At 45.9% G+C, this 20,312-nt stretch overlaps 1 protein-coding gene and 1 long non-coding RNA gene across 5 annotated transcripts in view; one reads left to right on the top strand and one right to left on the bottom strand.

The window, feature by feature from the left end:
• Nucleotides 1-20,312, top strand: part of FSTL4 (follistatin like 4) — a 660,210-nt gene that overhangs the window by 204,852 nt on the left and 435,046 nt on the right. For 2 of the 3 annotated variants that reach the window (XM_070793583.1, XM_070793584.1), the window contains one exon: nucleotides 12,565-12,779. The gene's annotated coding sequence lies outside the window, so the exon portion shown is untranslated. Of the gene's footprint in view, nucleotides 1-12,564; nucleotides 12,780-18,791; nucleotides 19,135-20,312 lie in introns of those variants that run through there. The other variant, XM_070793582.1, reaches the window with a different exon arrangement.
• On the bottom strand, nucleotides 3,958-18,812 carry LOC139184160 (uncharacterized). Of its 2 annotated transcripts, none has more exons than XR_011567677.1 (3): nucleotides 17,240-18,812; nucleotides 13,336-13,797; nucleotides 3,958-4,570 (listed from the first exon to the last, which is right to left on the bottom strand). It is a non-coding gene; the product is annotated as an uncharacterized lncRNA (long non-coding RNA). The 2 variants fall into 2 exon arrangements; XR_011567676.1 differs by lacking the exon at nucleotides 17,240-18,812 and adding an exon at nucleotides 14,501-14,657.

Raw genomic sequence — 20,312 nt, 5'->3', positions numbered from 1 at the left:
GGCCACCAGGGAAGCCCAACCAATAGCTATAGTAGATTATTTTAAAGTCTGTGTAATATTGCACTTTATGCATATAATTCATCTAGCAAATACTTTACTAGTATATATTCAAATGATGTCCTTTGTTTTTGCTGTTAAAAATCATATTTGCATATGTGTGTGTATACACATAGGTATATCAGATCAGATCAGATCAGTCACTCAGTCGTGTCCGACTCTTTGCGACCCCATGCATCGCAGCACGCCAGGCCTCCCTGTCCATCACCAACTCCCAGAGTTCACCCAGACTCACGTCCATCGAGTCAGTGATGCCATCCAGCCATCTCATCCTCTGTCGTCCCCTTCTCCTCCTGCCCCCAATCCCTCCCAGCATCAGAGTCTTTTCCAATGAGTCAACTCTTCGCATGAGGTAGCCAAAGTACTGGAGTTTCAGCTTTAGCATCATTCCTTCCAAAGAAATCCCAGGACTGATCTCCTTCAGAATGGACTGGTTGGATCTCCTTGTAGTCCAAGGGACTCTCAAGAATCTTCTCCAACACCACAGTTCAAAAGCATCAATTCTTCAGCGCTCAGCTTTCTTCACAGTCCAACTCTCACATCCATACATGACCACAGGAAAAATCATAGCCTTGACTAGATGGACCGTTGTTGGCAAAGTAATGTCTCTGCTTTTGAATATGCTATCTAGGTTGGTCATAACTTTCCTTCCAAGGAGTAAGTGTCTTTTAATTTCATGGCTACAGTCACCATCTGTAGTGATTTTGGAGCCCAGAAAAATAAAGTCTGACACTGTTTCCACTGTTTCCTCATCTATTTCCCATGAAGTGGTGGGACCAGATGCCATGATCTTTGTTTTCTGAATGTTGAGCTTTAAGCCAACTTTTTCACTCTCCGCTTTCACTTTCATCAAGAGGCTTTTTAGTTCCTCTTCACTTTCTGCCATAAAGGTGGTGTCATCTGCATATCTGAGGTTATTGATATTTCTCCTGGCAATCTTGATTCCAGCTTGTGTTTCTTCCAGTCCAGCGTTTCTCATGATGTACTCTGCATATAAGTTAAATAAACAGGGTGACAATATACAGCCTTGACGAACTCCTTTTCCTATTTGGAACCAGTCTATTGTTCCATGTCCAGTTCTAACTGTTGCTTCCTGACCTGCATACAAATTTCTCAAGAGGCAGATCAGGTGGTCTGGCATTCCCATCTCTTGAAGAATTTTCCACAGGTATATACTAACATGCAAATATATTTGTGTACTTTAACTTATTTTTGTAGGATTAACTCTTCAGAGTAGAAGTGCTGGTCACAGGATATTTAAAATCTTATATTTTGAAATGTATCATGACATTGTCTTCATAAAATCTTGTTGAAGTGCCTCTCAACAAAGATAGGTCATGTTTAAAGGAGTTATCAAGTTTAGAGAGTTTTGATAATATTCAAATAATTAAAAATGAATCATTAACAATACATGTATATACAGGACAGCTTTATTAACCAGAGTATCTAGAATAAATGGAATAGACCCTTGCCCTACTGAGCCTGATAACAGAATGTTCACTGCACTAGTTATCTGTGGGTCTGTACATGGATTTTTCAGGCTATTATCATGGGCACTCTGAAGCTGGGTCTTCGTGATGAGCGTTAACTCCAAGTTGCTCAATCACCCATAAGGCTGCTACACATGGTTGTACAGAAATGACTTACTGACTTTAGGAGGTGCTGTTTCACAATGTAGTCTACGGAAGTTGTGACCCCCACGCGCACCCTGGAGTTGTGCAGTAGATAACCTGCACAACAGTACCCAGCACCCCTGCCAACCAAAGCAAAAGGAGTCACTTGGAAATCTTTCCATATTTCTTTTGGATTTTGAATTCATTTGTCTAAGGCAACTGATAATGAAACATTAAGCCTGTTTCCTTTCCTGGGCAATGAGGGAGCTATGGTGACAGTTCCTAAGTACATAAGAAATGCATCTTGAATTCTGTGACATTTCACATTCCCTACTCTGCCCAGTGGCCAATGGCTTCTTCTTCCAAGTGACATATTGATTGTACATACATGCAGGGTGACTCTGACGGTGTTCAGTGTTTTGAGCTCATCATCTGTTATCCCATTCTTATTGTCATCCTAGGCCCAGACAGTATCAAATTGGAAGCAGTAGTGTAGAAAATTATGAACAAATAAAAAAAGACTATAGCTGTGAAATGAATCAGGCCATCACTCCACATTTAGTATTTCCCCTGATATAAACACCTTGCTTCTTTCTTCACCCTGTTAGGAGGTCTCAGAGCCAGGAGTGGGCTGGGATAATTAGAGCTAAACTCTGACCTTGCTTTGGAGTTGGGTACAAGGTGTCCCTGAGAGCGGCGGATTCTGCTGTCCTAGATAACCTGTCACATCTTCGAGGCCGTGGGGTGGCTCACTAGGGTGTGATAGCCAGGAAGCTGGGATTGACACGTGGTGATTTATGTGACTGTGAGTGGCAATTTCACTCTTACAGGGCACCGGGGATGGCCCCTTCCCCCAGGCTTTATGAGACTGTCATTAATCACACCCCTCCAGGTGGATCTGTGACCAAGGGGATAATGAGAGGATGCCATGTTGCTAGTCGGCACAAATGTAGGTGCAGCTCCGTCCGGGCGGATAATTTCATGCACCAGCAGAGGGAGAAGCCTTAATGAATGGCACGTGGGCTGGGTGCACCCTGTCACCGTGATAACCGCAGGCTCCTCTGTCACGGCACTGTGCCTGTTGTCACTTTCGTGTTTGTTTAACATACCTGTGGTGGATGTGAATGGGGCCTGTCTTTTAATGTTAATCAGAACCAGTGCAGATTCTTTCTTCCTGTTCTAAAAAAGTCAAAAAAAGTGAAAAAGTGAAGTCGCTCAGTCATGTCCGACTCTTTGCAACCCCATGGACTATAGCCTACCAGGTTCCTCCATCCATGGGATTTTCCAGGCGAGAGTACTGGAGTGGGGTGCCATTGCCTTCTCCATCTAAAAAGTCAGTTCTTTTTCTCCTGGCTCATCAAGAGTCTGGGCAAAGAAGTTGGGGATGGAGAATGTGCCTGTGGGAAAGACCACCGTGGGTAGGGTGGCCACCTTCAACTCTTCCCCAGGCTCAGCCCTGGACTAGGAGCACACGAGGTTGTAGATGGAAGCTTGTGGGACCCTCTGAACCTGGGTGGTCAGAGATAATGCAGTACAGGCTAGGGCTGGAGGCTCTGGTCCATGCAGGCTCCGTGCCACCCACTGCTCTTCTCTGCCCTCCCTGCCTCTTCCTCAGATGGCCCCAGGAAGGGGAGCTCGCGCCTTCCTCCTCCAGGGATTTGGCCCTACTTGAAACTCCCTGACTTGACTCGGAGCTCTGGGTCTGCTTTGGAAGCAGAGGAAGCTCTGAGGACAAGATGAGGGCCTCTCTTGGGGAAGGAGCTGAGGCTGTTGGGAATCTGCCTGGGAAATCTCTCCCCTCTCCAGGGTCACCCTACGAGCCCCACATACCTTCTCTGTTGACTTAGGGCTGGGGAAAACCTGATGACTGGTCATAGACCCTCCCCTCTCTGACACTCAGGATCCCTATATATGTATTTAATCATCCACTCAACAAATGTTGATGGATGTATTGCCACTCTGGTCTAGGGATTGAGGATATACTAAGGAACTAAAGAGATACATGTCCAGCCCTCATGGAGCTCACATTCCAGTGGGGATAGAGAGTTAAAAGCAAAATATATAGTGTGTTGAAAGATGATAAGTGCTATGGGAGAAAAACAAAGCAGAGAACAGGGATGGGGCATGTTTGGGTGGGGAAGGGTTGAAATTTTAAGTAGGCTGGTCAGGAAAGGCCTTGTGAAGAAGCAGAGCCCTGTGGAAGAGGAGGGAGCCTGTGGGGGTCGGGAAGGCAGCCTCAGGCAGGCGAGTGCCTGGAGTCTTCCGCAAGGCCAGTGCAGCTGCAGCTGCTCCTTGTTCAAGGAGGACAGAAGGGAGAGTCACATCAGAGAGATGATGGGATGATCGTGTAGGGTCTTACAGGCTCTCATGAGGACTTGGGGTTTTCCTTGAAGTGAAATGAGAAGTCTTTGGGGGATGGGGTCAAGAAAAAGATTGGCATGGTCCAACTGATATTTAAGAGGAAGCTCTGATTCCAGTTTTGAGAATAGTCTATGGTGGGTTCAGGTTGGGGGGAAGGGAAGCAAGCGCTCGTGATGTAGCTGAAAGTTGGTGGTGGCCTGCGACAGTGCTGGGCGGCCGTGAAGGCAGTGATATGCTGAGAAAGTGAAGCTGAAAAAATTTGCTGTTTATGTCAGAGTGTTCTGCCTATGTTTTCCTCTAAGAGTTTTATAGTGTCCAGGCTTACATTTAGGTCTTTGACCTATTTTGAGTTTATTTTTGTGTATGGTGTTAGGGAGTGTTCCAGTTTCATTCTTCTACATGAGCTGTCCAGTTTTTCCAGTAGAACTTATTGAAGAGACTGTCTTTTCTCCATTGTATATTCTTGCCTCCTTTGTCATAGATTAGGTGTCCATAGGTGCCTGGACTTATCTCTGGGCTTTCTATCCTGTTCTGTTGATCTATAAAAACAAAAATAAACAAATGGGACCTAATTAAACTTAAAAGCTTCTGCACAGCAAAGGAAACTGTAAACAAGACAAAAAGACAACCCTCAGAATGGGAGAAAATACTTAACAAAGTAACTGACAAGGGATTATGCTCCAAAATGTACAAACAGCTCAATACAGATCAATAAAAAAAAAAAAAAAAATCAACGAAATAACCCAAACAAAAAAATGGCTGGAAGACCTATATAGACACTTCTCTGAAGAAGACATAAAGATAGCCAACAGGTACCTGAAAATATCCTCAACATCACTAATTATTAGAGAAAAGCAAATCAAAACTACAATGAGGTATCACCTCGTACCAGTCAGAATGGGCATCATCAAAAAATCTACAAACAATAAACGCTGGAGAGGGTGTGGAGAAAAGGGAATCCTCTTGCACTATTGATGAGAATATAAATCGATACAGCCACTATGGAGAACAGTAAAGAGGTTCCTTAAAAAACTAAAATTAGAATTACCATATGACCTAGAAATCCCACTCCTGGGCATATACTCAGGGGAAAACCATAATTTAAACAGATGCACACACTCCAGTGTTTATTGCAGCACTATATACAATAACCAGGACATGGAAGCAAGCAACCTAAATGTCCCTCAACAGAGGAATGGATAAAGAAGATGTGGTAAACACACACACACACACACACACACACACACACACACACACACAGGAATATTACTCAGCCATAAAAAGGAACAAAACTTCAATTTGCAGAGGTGTGGTTGGATCTAGGGACCGACATACAGAGTGAAGTAAGTCAGAAAGAGAAAAACAAATATTGTATAATGTCACTTATATGTGGAATCTAGAAAAATAGTATAGATGAATTTATTTGCAAAGCAGAAATACAGACACAGTTGTAGAGTACAAGTGTATGAATACCAAGCGGGGAAGAGAGGTGGGATGAATTGGGAGATGGGGGTTGACATATATACACTACTCCGTATGAAATAGGGAAGTAATGAGAACCTATTGTATAGCACAGGGAACTCAAAGTTCTGTAGTGACCTAAGTGGGAAGGAAATCCAAACAAGAGTGGACATGGGTATATGTATAGCTGATTCACTTTGCTGCATAGCAGAAACTCACACAACATTGTAAAGTAATGATACTGCAATAAAGATTAATTTTAAAAAAGATTTGCTGATGGATTCAATTGAGATGTAACAGAAAGAGAAGAGCCGTGGATGACTTCAACATTTTGGACTGAACAACTGAAAGGATGGGGTTACCATGTTCAGATCTGAGGAAGACTGAGTGGAGAAAATTCAACTTTGAAGAAAGAAAAGTCAGGAATCAGACTGAGCCCATTAAATTTGAGATGCCCTTCAGCTATTCAGAGGCCCCACCTGGTGGCTCAGATGGTAAAGAATCTGCCTGCAATGCAAGAGACCCAAGTTCAATCCCTGGGTCGGGAAAATCCCCTGGAGAAAGGAACGGCTATTCACTCCAGTATTCTTGCCTGGAGAATTCCATGGACAGAGGAATCTGGTAGGCTACAGTCCATGGGGTCACAAAGAGTCAGACATGACTGAGAAACTAATACTTTCACTTTCAGCTACTCAAGGGGAGTAGCTCAGGGTGGGCCATATAGGAGCCTGGAGTTCAGGAGGATGGTCTCCAGGCTAAAAAGATAGGAGTTTCAGAGTTGGCAGCTTGCACAGGTAATAAAAGCCATGCACTGGAAGAGCTCCTGAACACAGCGAGTAAAGGTACTGAAGAGCAGAGATCCCAGGAATAGGACCCAGAGCACCTCAGCATTTAGAGGGAGGAGACACAAATAGAAACAAGCATAGCAGGTCAAGCAGGAATGGCCAGGGAGGGACAGAGAAACCCAGAGAGTGACATCCTAAAAATGGAGTGGAGGAGATATGGCTAAGGCAAGCAGGTGATGAGCTGTGTCCAGTTCTGCTGGTCACTGGACTGCAAGTTCATGAGCACAGGGACTCTTCCTACATTATTCTATGCTTGATGCCCAGCTCCTAAACTAGGGCCTGGCACAGAAAACATGCTCAACAAACAATTTGTTGAATGAATAAGTCAAGTAGGGTGAGGACTGATAATTTACCACTGGATGTAGCAGCATGGAGGTGACCTCACAAGAGCCATTTCAGTGGTGGGGTAAGGATGAATGCTTACTGAGGTGGGCTCCAGGGGAGAACAAGTGCAGGAACAGGACAGAACCGAAAAGTGAGCTTCTAGCTGGAGAAAATACAACATTAAGTCCAGTCTGTCTTGTCACATCACTAATGGGGTCATTTTCCAAGAGCCTGGCTTTCACCTTGTCACTGCAGCTCCTCAACAGAATAAAGCCCAAACTGCCCTGACACAATCCAGTTGCCATCCGTCTTTTTTGCTATCCTTAATACCTTTCTTTTCCAGTCAAACAATGCAGATCCCAGATGCCTTATGAACTGTGTAACTATCAGTAAGTCACTTAACCTTTCTGAGCCTCAGTTTCCTCATCTGTATAATAAGGATAATTACTGTATTCAAGGGGTTGTTAGGGAATTAAGCACTAGTGTTCAGTTGATATTCAATAAGTAGCAATAATTTTTATTCCTATTTTTGCACATTTGCTTGTGCTAGGTCCACCCCACCCCACGCCCCCCATAGTCCATCTGTTAAAGTCTGCTCCAAGATCCTATTCGAGACTGTCTGTTCATTTATGCATAGCTATAATAATAATAATAAGAGCAAATATTTACACAGCACTTAGTCCTTACTAAACGAGTGCTTTGTACATATGAACTCATGTAATTCTCAGAGCAACCCTGGATAGCAGGTTGTGTTATTGTTCCCACTTTGTAGAAAAGGAAATCAAGGTAGAGTGGTTAGGTGCCTTGTCTCAGGTTGCACAGCTCTCAGGTGGAACAGTAAGGTTGTTTCAATCATCCTGTCTTCAGAAAACCTTTACCTAGTGTGAACTGTGAGCCAGGCCCTGTGCCAGACACTGGTGGTTCTGAAATGCGAAAGATTCTGCTGTGTTCTTAAGGAGCCCTCAGCATGGCCTTCCTGACTACTTAGGGCAAAGGCACATCTGTTGAATTCCTGTAGCCCTTACTGCCTATCCCATTCGTGAAGTGTGGAGGTTGCTGAACATTGACGTACAAACCTGCAAGCTCTTTGAGCCATGCTAGTGGGCATAAAATCGTATCTTATCTTGATTTGCATTTCCCTAATGGCTAAGAATGTTGAGCATCTTCTCATGTGCTTTTTGGCTATTTATATATCTTCTCTAGATAAATGTCTATTCAAGTTCTTTTTCTGATGTTGAGTTGTGAGGGTTATTTATATTTTTATGTTACCCCCTTATCAGATATAGGATTTAAAAATATTTTCCCCATTCTGATGCTGCTGCTAAGTCGCTTCAGTCATGCGACTGAACTTCACTTCAACTCTGTGTGACCCCATAGATGGTAGCCCACCAGGCTCTCCCATCCCTGGGATTCTCCAGGCAAGAATACTGGAGTGCGTTGCCATTTCCTTCTCCAATGCATGCATGCATGCTAAGTCGCTTCAGTCGTCTCTGACTCTGTGTGACCCCATCCCCATGGACAGCAGCCCACCAGGCTCCTCTGTCCACGGGATTCTCCAAGCAAGAATACTGGAGTGCATTGCCATTACCTTCTCCTGGTTGTCTTTTTACTTCCTGATGTTCTTTGATGCATGGAAGGTTTAAATTTTTATAAAACCCAACTTTTCTGTTTTTCTTCTGTTGCTCATGCTTTTGGTATCATATCTAAGACTACATCTCTAAATCCAAGGTCATGAAATTTTACCCCTATGTTTTCTTCTGAAAGTTTATGGTTTAAGCTTGTATTTATGACCAACCTGGACAGCATATTAAAAAGCAGAGACATTATTTTGTCAACAAAGGTCCATCTAGTCAAGGCTATGGTTTTTCCAGTGGTCATGTATGGATGTGAGAGTTGGACTGTAAAGAAAGCTGAGTGCAGAAGAATTGATGCTTTTGAACTGTGGTGTTGGAGAAGACTCTTGAGAGTCCCTTGGACTGCAAGGAGATCCAACTAGTCCATCCTAAAGGAGATCAGTCCTGGGTATTCATTGGAAGGACTGATGTTGAAGCTGAAACTCCAATACTTTGGCCACCTGATGTGAAGAGCTGACTCATTTCAAAAGACCCTGATGTTGGGAAAGATTGAAGGCAGGAGGAGAAGGGGATGACAGAGGATGAGATGGTTAGATGGCATCACCAACTCAATTGACATGAATTTGGGTAAACTCCGGGAGCTGGTGATAGACAGGGAGGCCTGGCATGCTGTGGTTCATGGGGTCGCAAAGAGTCGGACACAACTGAGTGACTGAACTGAACTAGGTCATGTATCAATTTTGAGTTGATTTTTTGTATGGAGTTAGATAGGGGTCCAAATTCATTCTTTTGTATGTGAAAATCCAATTGTCCCAAGTGCCACTTGTTTAAGAGACTGTTCTTCATTAAATAGTCTTGGTTTCCTTGATTAAAATCAATTGGCCATATATATATATGTTGCTGGACTCTCAGTTCTGTTCCATTGGTCTATGTTTCTGTCTTTTTTCCAGTACCACACTGTTTTGATTATTGTAGTTTTGTAGTAAGTTTTGAATTTGGAAAGTGGGAAACCTCCAACTTTGTTTTCCCTCCAGTCTTCTTTTTCAAGATTGGTTTGGCTTTTTAGGGACCCTTGAAAAGCTTTTTCAATAAATGACATGTGGCAATTTGACAAGCTTAGAGGAAACAAAAAGAATCTCAATCTAAGTGTCAGACCTTGAATGAAAATTGTCTCACAATGATGATTGACTTAAGTGTAAAACTATTAAACTTTTATTTTAAAAATAGAAAAATCTTTGATCTCTGAGAGTTAGAAAGTGAAAATGTTAAGTTGCTCAGTCATGTCTGACTCTGTGCAGCCCCATGGACTGTAGCCTGCCAGGTTCCTCTGTCCATGGGATTTCCTGGCAAGAATACTGGAGTGGGTTGTCATTTCCTTCTCCAGGAGATCTTCCTGACCCAGGGATCAAACCCAGGCCTCCTGCATTACAGACTGGATTTTTTACTGTCTGAACCACCAGAGTGAGCCTTGCTGCTGCTAAGTCGCTTCAGTCGTGTCCGACTCTGTGCGACCCCATAGACGGCAGCCCACCAGGCTCTGCCGTCCCTGGGATTCTCCAGGCAAGAACACTGGAGTGGCTTGCCATTGCCTTCTCCAGAGTGAGCCTTAGACTTGATATTAAAAAAAAAATCTGTAACAAGGAAAAACTGATAAACTTTACCACATCAAAATTAAAATTGTTTGCTCTGCAAAAGAGTCCATGAAAAGGATGAAAAGACAAGCTAGAGACTGGAAAAATATATTTTCAAACCACATGTCCACAAAAGGCTAGTATTTAGAATGTATAAAGAACTCTCAATATTCAACAGTAAAAACAAGCAACCTCAAGAAATACAATTAGAAAATGGCCTAAAGACATTTCAATAAGAATATACAGATGACAACTAAGCACATGAAAAGATGTTCAGCATCCCTAGTCACTAGGGATATGTAAATTAAAACCACAATGAGGTATCGCTACACACCTATCAGAATGACTAAAACAAAAAATAGTGACGCCAGTAATGTAGGTAGAGAAACAGAATCATTCATGTATTGTTGTAACATGCTATCGTCACTCAGGAACAGTTGGATCTTTTCTTGAAAAGCTAAACATGCAACTATCAGCCAAACCAGCAATTGTACTCAGCATTTATCTCAGCAAAATGAAAATTTATGTTCGTATATAAACCTGTATACAAATGTTAATAGCAACTTTACTTGTAATAGCCAAAAATGGAAACAACCCAGGTGGTTAAGCAACTGTGGTACTTCCATGCCATGGAATGCTGCTGCTGCTGCTGCTAAGTCGCATCAGTAGTGTCCGACTCTGTGCGACCCCATAGATGGCAGCCCACCAGGCTCCCCCATCCCTGGGATTCTCCAGGCAAGAACACTGGAGTGGGTTGCCATTTCCTTCTCCAATGCATGAAAGTGAAAAGTGAAAGTGAAGTCGCTCAGTCGTGTCTGACTCTTAGCGACCCCATGGACTGCAGTGTACCAGGTTCCTCTGCCCATGGGATTTTCTAGGCAAGAGTACTGGAGTGGGGTGCCATTGCCTTCTCCAATGCCATGGAATACTACTCAGTAATACAGAGGAACAACTATTGATATGTCAAACAATTTGAATGAACCTCAAGGTAATTATGCTGACTGAAAAAAAAGCCAGTTCCAAAGGTTAAATATTGTATCCTTCTCTTTGTGTAACATTCTTGAAGTGACAAAATTATAGAAATGAAGACAGAGCAGTGGTTGCCAGGGGTTAGAGATAAGGAGTGAGAGGCAGCAGGCAGGGTGGGAGGGGTCCCTGTGGTGCTGGAGAGATTCTGTATCTTGACAGCAACGATATCGGTATGTGGTTGTGATCCTGGACAAAGGTCTTACAAGATACGTGGCAAAGAAGTGGTAAGTGACAAAGATGTATCACTGGGGGAAACCAGGTAAAATGTACACATGATTCCTGTGTATTATTTCTTACAACTGTACATGAATCTCCAATTATTTAAAAATGAAAGGTTTAATGAAAAAAACAATAAGTGCTACATTGTTTAATTTTTTCCATTTATAATGAAAGACTGCAAGCTTGTTGATGTGCAACACGTGAGCACACACAGTGGTTAGAGGGATGTCAGATGAGGACGCTTATTTTTCCATCACTCAGTTTATCTCTTGGCTGAACAGCACTGACTGCTGGGATGGTCGAGACTGTTACATTTTAAATTGTTTTTCTTCTTAGTCAAATATGTTTGATTTGTGCTCATAATAGATTGCGTTTAAAGACTAGAAACATAAGGAACCAATGATGAAATACAAGATAATTAAGAGCAAAAAATGGCAAAACTGTAATCCTACTTCAAAATTACCTTCCCCAATCGGAAAATTGCATTCATCTGATAAAAAAAAAAATCCTTATATGGAGCATCAAGATGTCCTTGGTACTTCAAAAACAGTGTGAAGAGGAGAAAATAGAGTAACAATTATACCCAATTTGGCTCTTCATTTATTGAGAATAAAGGGTCTACCCACACCCACAATGAGCTATTTGCAGAGTGCTTGCAAATAGCGGCCTAGAATCTGTCCCCTCTTGTCATTTATAAGCAAAACGTAGAAATTATAAAAATAAACCAGTAGTGTTTTTAGCATAAAATTCCATAATTTCAGACATAAATTCTTAGAAAACAGCTTTTGCTTGTACTGGTGCTGCGTCATGGAGTTAAATCTCAAAGTATTTTTAGTGTACATACATTCTCCAAGCCAGATTTGACACGTCACTTTTTAGTATATTTATTCAATATATAATTTAGAAAATTGTGTTCTTTTATATAATTTTAAAAGAGTTAACTGTGTATTTGTTGTTAAATGATATAAAGTGGAAATTTGTCTGTAATGACTACATATTATAAATAATATTAATGAATGCATTAAAACAAACTGTAGCATACAATACTTAATATGATACTCTTAAATAATTTGAAGGTTAAAATCACTTCTTTGTCATATACCACAGAAAAATGGCAAAACCAGTTTAAAATTTTTTGAAGACAGTAGTAGTGAAAGGCATTTGCAAGTCACATATGGCTGGGCAGTGTGGTGGGTGTGCATGCATTTGTCAGCTTTAAACTCTCCTGAACACATCAGCTGTTAAGTGCCCACTGGCACTTATCTAGGGCAATTAGGAAATGCGGGTCCTGGCTAATGACATGTTCTCCATAACTGAAAATTACTATAGGTGTGAGCACTGGATTGGGGTCAGGAGACTTCAGTCTTTCACTAGCCTGGGGTTCTTGGACAAATTAAGTGGGATGATGACAATATTAATAGACACTTATCTCCTATGGCGGGCTTCCCAGGTGGCACAGTGCAAGAGAATCTGTCTGCCGGTGCAGGAGACACAAGAGAATGTGGGCTCGATCCCTGGGTCAGGAAGATCCCCTGGAGTAAGAAATGGCAACCCACTCCACTATCATTGCCTGGAAAATTCCATGAAAAGAGGAAGGAGCCATACAGTCCATGGGGTCGCAGAAGCATTGGACATGACTGAGAGCACATGCATGCATCTCCTATGGTGAGTGTCTGAAGCCAAGCAAATCAGCTTTTATTTACATTTTAGCTTCTTTCTCATTTGGTATGTTTTCTACTCTAAGTAACAGAAAGCCAACTCAATCGGTTTAAGTCGTGAGGAAAATAGAAAACTAGAATTTAGGGCAGCCTCAGAGTTGGTTATTTTAACAGCTCATTTCAGCAGGACGTGAAGGTCCTAGGTTCCTTCTGGTGTTCTGCCATCATTCATGGCCCACAGGGCTTCTCTCAGGGTCACAGGATGGTGGCCATGGGTCTGGGAGGCCCTGCAGGTCGTGAGGGTATCAAGAGAGAAAAGCAGTACTATCTCCTCTAGTGCACTTCTTTACCTCCCTAGCTGCCTTTCTCACACACCTCCTTGGCTCGCACTGGGTCCCCTGCTCAACCCTTGACCAGATTCCAGCAGGGAGAATGGGAGCTCCAAGACTGGCTTAGACTGTGCCGAACACAACTGATATTCCGCAGTCAGAGAAGAGAGAAAGACTGTGTGTTTGGTTTTGATACGACAAGGGTTCATGGTGAGGACAAGTAAGTACACATACCAGTAGGTTCAGAACAAAAGGTTTTCTAGGCACTGGTGTGTAGAACATGACTTCTGAGATCTGGATTAGCTGCCAAGAGTTTAGACACTCTGTGCCACTGATGCAGAATTGCGTCGTGATCATGAGGGCAGGCTGATCACATCCAAGCGCTGCCATTTGCCAGACAGATTGCCTGAGATAAGTTGTGTACCGTCTCTAAGTTTAACTTACAAACTGGAGATGTTATGGAGTTAGCTGTTGGGAGAATTCAGTAAAACAACATATATGAGGATTAGGCCTGGAGCTCAGTGCATAGTTGGCAATCAATGAACATTCAGTGCTGGTGTGATGCAGTGATGACCATGATGAGCTGATATGACCTTGTACTTCTCAACAGCTGACTAGTTGTTTTTCCTGCTTTCACTCTTCTATCAGCCAGTATCTCCTCTAGCCATCTATTTTCCATAGAGCATCCAGAGTGAGCTGTTAGAAACATATAGAAGATCATGTCATTCTCCTGCTCAAAACCCTCTCATGGCTCCCATTACACCTAAAATCAGACCGAAAGTCACTGTGCATCACAGCCTAGAGTGTCCATACGGTCTGGCTCTTGCCTAGCTCTCCGCCTTCTTCAGCAACATGACCCACATCCCTCTGGTTTGTAATGTTGGCCTGAATCACATCAAGCCTGATCCTACATCACATTTTTTATGCTTGTTGTACCTTCAGCCTGAAAACTCTCCCCACTAAATCGTCTCACATCTTGTCCCCTCATTTATTCATGTCTGTGCTCTAAGCACCTCCTCAGAGAGATCTTTGTCATTTGCCCTCTTAAGAACAGTTACCACACTCACTCTGAGTTACTCTTCCTCTTAGCCTGGATTGTCTAGAACAGGGGTCCTCAACCTCTGAGATCTAATGCCTGCAGATCTGAGGTGGAGCTGATGTAATAATAATAGAAACAAAGTGCACAAAAAGTGTAACGTGCTTGAATCATCCTGAAACCATCACTCCCTCATGGTCCGTGGAAAAAGCTGGCTTCCACAAAACTGGTCCCTGTTGCCAAAAAGGTTGGGGACCTCTGGTCTAGAAAACCACCTGAAACAAAAGCTCATGTGCTGATACTTGACTGAGGAAGGATACAGTCTCAGGGAAGCAGGAACAAGGAAGAAGAAAGATAAAATACCGAATGGGCTGCAGCTCTGCAATCACTGTAGCTGAGGGCTTGGTCTCCAAGGATGTCTTGAGATGAGGCATAGAGCTCTCTGCATCTCTGTACAGACCATCCAGGGAAGGAAGTAAGAATTGATCTGCTGGCTCCCTCCTGTACCCCATCTCCCACTGGTCAGGTCCACCCACCCCTGAGGCAGAAACTCCCCACCCCCACTCCACCCCAACCTCTATGATGTAGTGAGTAGCCCCCCAGGTAGCCTCTGGGGAAGCCAGAGCTGCAGGGCTCCAGTCTGACCAATGCCAGTATTCCTTTGTCAGTTATTGCCACACACACGGCATCTTGATCTGAGCTGCTGGCAATAGCAGCAGAGGCACCTGGCTCTAAGAATGTGTGAATAGTACAGAGCAGTTGATCAGGCCACTCTGGCCAGGAAGCAAGGCAAGTAGCCAAAGCCCTGGTGGAGGATAGCGGCAGAGAGGTCAGCATGCCTGCTCAGATTTCAGCAGTGTACAAACTAAGTGTACAAACTAAGCACCATCTGATACATCCTCATCCTGCATAGCTCTCTTCCTAACACTGAAGATGACCTGCCATAATATTGCATATTCATTTGAATGAAGCAGATATTCAAACAGATGGAATCTCCATAAGTAGGAGCTCATCTTTGCCAGTGATCTCCTTTTCAGATAGTCATGCTATTTACCATCCTCTACAAGTGAGCTGGAAAATGGGGTCATGACAAAAATATCCCTTGTGCCTGAAGGAGGTTGGCCCCTCCCTTGGCTCTCCCACTGCATCGCCTCTTTCACCTGGCTTTCTAATCCTAGTGCACATGCTGCTTTGTGGCCTGGAGGCCTGGCCTTCTCATCCCGGATGGTCCCTGTGCACATGGAATTCTGAGAGTAGCTGAGCATCATTTCCTCTTGTTATCCGTGCCTTTCTTAGGCCCCTTGTACCATCAATCTAGGCCCTGGGAGTTCAGTGGGACTTTTGTCTCTGGAACAGTACTATGGTGAAGGGTTTTGGTTTTCAACTCCCTCTACTCTCTCCAGTCACAATTCCCTTTCCATCACTACATCTTCTCATTCATCCCACCTTCTTAATTAAAATTCCAACCCTACACCAATTCTTTATTGCCTTGAAAAATTTCCCAAATCAGTTTTCTCCTGAACAAATACCTTATCTCCATGCTGACTCCCTTTCTCCCTAAATCAGAGTTTAAAGTAATTATTTCTGAGTGTGATTTTAGGTCCAGGATTTTGAATTTGGTGCCTACACTGCCTTAACTTCTAGATGACAATGCATCATCACTTAATAATTAATATTAGACTTAAGGGAAACCTTTCATGTCACAGCTTTAGATCAGAGTAGGCCTAACTTCTAGCAAAATAAAGGCATCAACTTGTAGAGTTGAAAATGCTCTCAGAAGCTCACTGAGTATGACTGCCTCCCCCTCCACCCTCTCCCAACCCCTTCTTAAGAGCTGAGGAAACAAGCCAAGGAAAGGTAGGATTCATCCTGACTTGCATAGCCAGAGAGGGACAGAGGCAGGCCAGGGACCCAGTCTTTTTGCCTCTCTGACCAGGGCTCTCCTAAGATCCAGGCTGCTTCTTCAATCAACTACATAGTTTGGTTTGAAGATTTACTAAGACATTTCTGGGGAGGAAGCAGAATGTTAAATTATGCAAGACAAGGAATACTGTTCCCTGCCTATTCCCACCTTCTAATGTGACCTCCTGGTCTGGCTTCTAACTGGTATTACTGGGGACTGTCTCATTTGCCCAAGGTGGACTTGACCCAAAGCCAGGGACAGAGTAACTTTTGGTAGAATTTGATCCTTCTGATCCCCACATGTGTGTCATCTCTGGGTATCTAATGTGCAGCTGCAATCTGAAATGACCTGTAGGAGACACCATTATTTGGTGTTTTTGGTCATATGGTTGTGGTGTTGGTAAGATTAGAGACAGAAAAAAGTTTTAAAGCTGGCAAAGTAAAATCCCTAATACATATTGGGGATTTTAAAACTTCCTGACCTGGTAAAGAAACACACTGATAAGTTTCTCTTGTGTGTCTCTGAGTCTGCCTGGGGAGTAATCTGAATTTATGTTGCCTTTTAATTTTTTCCTTTCAAACTTACTGAATTGTATAATTTCAACATTTAAGCATCACAGTTGGCTACTGAGAATCATCAGTGTGCTCGCAAGTCCTGAAACAAGATTTCAGGCAAATTCTGAAATTCTATGTGTAAAATCTAGCCCATTTTCCAAGTTGGGGAGTATTATTAAACCAAGAATTGCCCTGAGAGGTGAAAGCATAGAGCAACTGAAAGAAGTGTCAAGGTCTGCTGGCGTCTGATGCTGCCTCCCTGAAGGCTTGTTTTATTTCGTCATTCACACTTCACCTTTTTTATTCCAAGGTGACTTTTAATTCCAGTCTTATTTTATGCACAGTAGTCACAATAGCTCACTTCAGATGTTAGTATTATCTCTAAGGGATATTCTGAACATCTGATTTGCAGCAGCTACATTTCTCTGCTTCTGTGGGAAGTGGAGGAAGTTTATGGAAGTCCAGTCCCTGCATTAAAGGGAGCTATTTCTGATCTCGGTTGATCTACAGACCCTGACTTACATATGACCCTGAGTTATTAAAAAACATACTCCAAGGCCTGCCTTGGTTATGTAACAGGGTCACTAGGCTGACTCAGGGACTTTGTGTTCAGAGCTGAGAACAGAAACTGGTTTTTCCAAATACCTCAAAGTCTGGGAAGGTGGCTGAACCCAGCCTCCAGGCTGTGGGGACTCCATCTTGACCACTGACTTCAGAGGGAGGCTCAACATGTTTCCAAACTTCCCAGCTTCCATTTACGTGTCGTCCTCATCTTCTTTTTCCCACGATGAAAAGTGCTGTCTCTTTCCTGGTCTGGCTGCTGAGAGTCTGGCCTCAAGCCAGCCTTGGAGTTTCAGTCATGGGTGGCCTTGGCAAAGATTCATGGTCAATTCTGAGAGAGCATCATGCCTGCCAAGGCCCGGTGCATGGAACATGGAGCAGCCTTTATGCTTCTGAGGACAAATCATGGTATCCAAGGGAGAAGTCACAGCAGAGTGAGACCTGGAAGTCACCCAGATTTCCTCCAAGTCCTCATTTTACAGACAGGGAAACATACCAATAGCAGAAATCCAAATGGCTCTGGGTTACAAGCTGAGTGATAATAGAGGGAGGGCTGCATCCCAGAACTAAACCTGTGTAAGGGGAGGAACCATGCTGTCCCATCCACTGCAGTCTCCCCAGCACCTCCTACAGTGCCTGGTAGACACGAGGCCCCTCTAGAAGGAACAAACAAATTTAAGAGCTCTTCTTCCATGTCAGTTTTGCTTCTCCTGATATTCAACTAACCTTAACAGCAGAAAAGCCCCTCTGCCCCTCCTCCAGGCCAGGAAAGATCACAGAGGCATGAATAAGACACTGTTCCCCCATGCCAGGGGATCACCTGCTGCCCACACAGCCAGAGCAGAATCCCCCCTCCACTCCTCAAAGGCTCCTGCCCATCAGGTAAGTAGTCTAGTTACCACCAGACTAGTCTGGCTGGAGTCTCCCTCCTAAGTCTGATGCCACACTGGACCCACAGTAGGACTATTGGTGGGGGGGTGGGGGCTAGTTGTTACAAAGTTTCCAGTTTATTTGGTCACCAAGACTGATCTTTAGGCCAATTAAAGAAAACAATATGATCACTGGGCTGTGATCTCCAAAAGCTGTAGATGTTGAGAAGGGATCCAGAAAGGTTTCGGAGCCCCAGGCTTGGAGGCGAGGTCTGGGCCTCATGTATGGTTCTAAGCTTAGGAGAAGAAAGGACCCTCCGGTCAGACCTTGGCCAGACTAGGCAAACGTCACCCGGGACTGCTTCTGTATGCGTGTGATTTCGTAAGATTCTGCAGTGATAGAAGGCAGATTCAGAAAGAGAGGAAAACTTCGCTATTTGGCCGGTTGTTGGTACTCAGCAAGGGGGAGTGTTATTTGACTTTGCCTCCAGTGACAGCTCTCTTGGTGCGGTGTACCGGCCCGCCTGAGCTGCACAAGCTATGGCAGCTGATTAAGAGCAGCCGCGCATCTTGAGAGCACAGCTTTAGGGAGCCCCGCCGGGAAAAGAGCCAGAAAAGAGGAGAGGAGGGGTGTTTTGGGGGCGGCCGGTGGGAGGGCTCGTTGCCTGCAGGGATCCACAGAGCCGGGGAGGGGAGCTCACCCCCTCCCTCTGCGGCTGCAGAGATCGCCCCGGAGCGCCGGGGCCCTCCCAGCCCGAGTGCGCGCCCGGCTGCTCCGCGCACCTGCCACGGGCCCCGCGCGGGTCTGAGCTGCGGGCGGGCGGCGCGCACAGGTGGCGGCGATTGGGCAGGCGGGGCCGGGAGGGTGACGTCACGGGCTCCGGTCCTGGCGGCAGAAATAGGGCAGCCGCCGCGGCGGTGCTACAGCAGCGGGCAGCGGCGGCTCAGAGAGCGGAGCCGCGACAGCCCTCCAGCGCGCCCAGGACCCGCTGACAGCCAGGGAGACCGACCGAAGGACACGGGGTCGGGTCGCCGCTGCCACCACGGGGCGCTCCCTCCTGCCCGCCGAGTCCGGCCACCTGGTCTTCCTCTCGGCCCCGGCCGCCTCAGGTACGCAGCGCAGCTTCAGAGCGGTCGTGGGGAGGGTGCCAAGCCGCCACCGCCGCCAGCCGGTCCCCCTGCACCCCGTTGGGATCCGTGCGCCCGCGGCCACGCGTTTGCCTGCAGGGCCCGGCTGGGTGCTTGCTTGTCTTCACCGCCGCTCCCGGTGAGCTAAGTTTGCCCGCCTGCGGGGAGGTGGGCACGGGACCCCCTCACCCGGGCTAGGCAGGGCTACCCCCATCGGGGCCAGGACTCGGGGTAAAGGCTGGGGCGCCGAGGCATGTAGCAAGTCTTCAATGGGGACCAGAGTGACCGGGCTGGCGCGGAGCACCGCGCAGAACCACTCGGGCCGAGCCCGCAGCGGGCGCCGGGCTCCGAGTCCCTGCAGGTGCGGATCTTGGGCTCTGGATCCCGAGCGGCCTCGGGGAGCGCGGTTGCACCTGGGCTCGGACTTTTGCCCTTGACCCGGGGCTGGGGCGTGGGGCGTGGGGCGTGGGGCGGGCGTCCTCACTACCTCTTTTCTCCAGCTTTGCGGGGAAACTTGGCACCTGCTCGCTGCAGCTCAAAGGGCCCGCGGCGCCCGGGCCTGGCCCTCACAACCCGGAGGGCCGCCGCGTCCAGACTGAGCGCTTGGCCTCCGCGGAGGAGGTGGGGAAAGACCCGGGACCCCGCTCGGCTCGGGCAGCCCGCTACTCCCCTTCCGCTCGGCCGGTCGCTGTTCCAAGCAAGCGCCGGTGTTACTTGCTGGGGAGTCAGTAGCAAGCAGTTTGTTTAGGGGATGTTCAAGCACCGCGCTTGGTCCTAAGAGCTTGTAATATGGGTGATCTCCCGCCCGTCTTTGCGCCAGCACAAAACGTGTTCCAAGTTTCGGGGGTACCTAGGCGACTCGAGCAGAGCGCGCTCCGCTTTGGGAGCGCGTGTCCCCTCGAGTTTAGCGAGGAGAGCTTGGCGCGAGCCTTCGGGGCTGCCTTCAGCTGACAAAGGGGTGCCCCGAGCGCCTTCGTTTGAGGCCTGCCACCTGAGGACTTTGGCACCCACCCCTCCGGCAGGAGCAGAAACCTGCTGGAAGCAGTAGGGTTTCTCACCATGCCCGGAACGCGGCGAGCATCCCGTGCCGCTTGTCCGTCTATGTAAGCTCCTCGGGACAAGGCAGCGTTGGGCCGCCCAGGTCTGCGTCTAGCCCAGAG

This window comes from Bos indicus, chromosome 7 (genome assembly GCF_029378745.1).
Source record: "Bos indicus isolate NIAB-ARS_2022 breed Sahiwal x Tharparkar chromosome 7, NIAB-ARS_B.indTharparkar_mat_pri_1.0, whole genome shotgun sequence".
Lineage (NCBI taxonomy): Eukaryota > Metazoa > Chordata > Mammalia > Artiodactyla > Bovidae > Bos > Bos indicus.
The sequence above is the reverse complement of the archived record's forward strand: the minus strand, read 5'-3'. Positions and strand labels throughout refer to the sequence as shown.